The sequence below is a fragment of the Pseudophryne corroboree genome, unplaced genomic scaffold, assembly GCF_028390025.1.
Source record: "Pseudophryne corroboree isolate aPseCor3 unplaced genomic scaffold, aPseCor3.hap2 scaffold_734, whole genome shotgun sequence".
Lineage (NCBI taxonomy): Eukaryota > Metazoa > Chordata > Amphibia > Anura > Myobatrachidae > Pseudophryne > Pseudophryne corroboree.
This window is the reverse complement of record NW_026970315.1, coordinates 132,135-134,814: the sequence shown is the minus strand read 5'-3', so window position 1 is coordinate 134,814 and position 2,680 is coordinate 132,135. Positions and strand designations below refer to the sequence as shown.

Sequence of the window (2,680 nt, the reverse complement as noted above, 5' to 3'; positions counted from 1 at the left end):
TGTGTATAAGTGCATTACTAATGTGTGGCATTATGTGTATAAGGTGCTCTAATATGTAGCGTTGCGTATAGAAAGGGCATTTACTGTGTCGTCTAATGTGAATAAAGAGCAATAGGGTGTGGTGTAATGTAAATAAGGAGCAATTCAGTGTGATGTAATGTGAATAAGGAGCACTACTGTGAGAAGTAACGTTTATAAGGTAAAGTGATACTACTGTGTGATGTAATGTGAATTATGGACACTATCGCGTGATCAAATGTGAATAAAATTGCAGTACTGTGTGGCGGAATTTTAATTGGGGGTACTATTGTGTGGACATGCCCATTGCCAGCAAAAACACACCCCTTTTTGGACTGTGCGCCAAATGTGCGAACTGTTCCTGTTTAAAATATAGGGGGTACAAACACCAAAATAAGTACTGTTATGGGTGAGGGTTGATGGTGCTGGGAAAGAGGTGCAAGGTCAGAGGCGGAACCAGCGGTGGTGCTAGGGGGCACCAGGCAAAATCTTGCCTAGGGCATCATATTGGTTAGGGCCAGCTCTGCCAAAGGGCCTTGTGGGGGAAATGTCTTCAGTAAAAGCATTCCCTGTGTGTGTGGTGTGTCGGTACGCGTGTGTCGACATGTCTGAGGAAGAAGGCTATATTAGAGAGGAGCGGGAGCAAATGAATGTGGTGTCTCCGCCGACACCTGATTGGATGGATATGTGGAATGTTTTAAATGCTAGTGTAAACTCATTGCACAAAAGATTAGACAAGGCTGAAGCTTTGGGACAGTCAGGGTCTCAACCCATGCCTGATCCTATGTCGCAGGGACTGTCAGGGTCTCATAAGTGCCCACTATCCAGATTGTTGACACAGATACCGACACGGATTCTGACTCCAGTGTTGATTACGATGATGCAAAGTTACAGCCAAAATTGGCAAAATACATTTGATATATGATTATGGCAATAAAAGATGTTTTGCACATCACAGAGGAGCCCCCTATCCCTGACAAGAGGGTACATATGTACAAGGGAAAGAAGCCTGAGGTAACCTTTTCCCCTCACACGAGCTGAACGAGTTATGTGAAAAAGCTTGGGAATCTCCTGCAGATTTCCAAAAGGATTCTTATGGCGTATCCTTTCCCAATAACGGATAGGTTACGATGGGAATCCTCCCCTTGGGTGGACAAAGCATTAACACGCTTATCCAAGAAGTTAGCCCTCCCGTCCCAGGATACGGCTACCCTCAAAGAGTCTGCTGACCGCAAACAGGAGATTACCCTGAAGTCCATTTATACACATTCAGGTACCTTACTCAGACCGGCAATTGCGTCGGCCTGGGTGTGTATGTGTAGTGCTGTAGCGGCATGGACGGATACCCTAGATAAGGATACTATTTTATTGCCCCTGGGGCATATAAGAGATGCTGTCCTATATATGTGTGTATGCAAACTACAGGTGGTGCTGCATGGCTCACACCCTTTTACTTGTCTTGTAGAGCAACTCTGGAGCTGTTACTGGGTCCAGCTGCTGCAAGAAATCAGCTTGAATGCTTCAGGGGCTGGGGCATGGCCAACATGAGCCCCACACTGATGGGGGTGTATAAAGCGATCTAGGGGTCATCCAAGCGCAACCCCACAAAGGCCGCCATGCCCTGCGTGACCATTTTCTTTTTTCATATGCAGACGAGGGTTGCAGCCAACTATACCCATTGCTTGGATGACATCACCATATGCGAATCCATCTGCTGCAGGCCTTCCCCCAGGAATGCTTGCACTAGTTGTTGCATTTGGTTTGTTGTTTGGGGGGTGCTTCAGTATTAGGCAGCCTTCTGCCCTCACACATTCGTCTGAAAATGTGTTCTCCCTGCAGTTGTTGTCCCCAGATGAGAGTTCCCTTGTGCTGCCTCAGTTGAATCTCCTTTACTTGACGGAGGTGTGCCTGAGCAGCGGCCCTCCCCAGCCCTATCTCAAATCATACTTATTTTGCTTAGGTGATACCATGGTCATGAAGATTGTTTTCCCAGGGTGAGGTTCATTCATTGCATTCTGGGTATGCTGACCTCTGTGATTTCCCCAAATGTGGGAATCTCGACTGCATAATTTGTGGTAGGGGGGGGGACTGCATTTGTGCTTTCCCCTGGTTGGCTCTGGTATAATTTAGATCTCATTGTCTCAGGTCTCTCTCCAGCCTAGTTTGCTGTCTGTTTCCACTTCTCTTTTCTTGAGCCCCTCCCTTCTATGCCCTTGCGCACTATCCTGACTTCTCCAGTCTGCTTACTTTGTGCCTTCCAACGCACAATGCGAACTACAGGTGGTGTTGCAGGGCCCACACCCTTTTATTTGCCTTACAGAGCAGCTCTGGAGCTGTTACAGTGCCCAGCTGCTGCAAGAAATCAGCTTGAATGCTTCAGGGGCTGGGGCATGGCCAACATGAGCCCCACACCAAAGGAGGGTGGGGGGTGTTCATTGCGAACTAGGGGTCATCCAAGCGCCCCTTTTCTCTTTTCATATGCAGATGAGGGTTCCAGCCAACTTTGGCCCACTGCTTGGATGACATCACCGTATGCAAATCCGTCTGCTGCAGACCTTTCCCCAGGAATGCTTGTACTAGTTGTTGCATATGGTTTGATGTTTGAGGGTGCTTCAGTATTAGGCAGCCTTCCGCCCTCTCATTTTCATCTGAAAAGATGTGG

General features: G+C 47.7%; 1 non-coding gene across 1 annotated transcript; it reads left to right on the top strand.

The window, feature by feature from the left end:
- The first annotated feature begins 1,961 nt into the window (after positions 1-1,961).
- On the top strand, positions 1,962-2,127 carry LOC135040220 (U1 spliceosomal RNA). The gene has a single exon (XR_010234154.1). It is a non-coding gene; the product is annotated as a U1 spliceosomal RNA (small nuclear RNA).
- Positions 2,128-2,680: the final 553 nt, after the last annotated feature.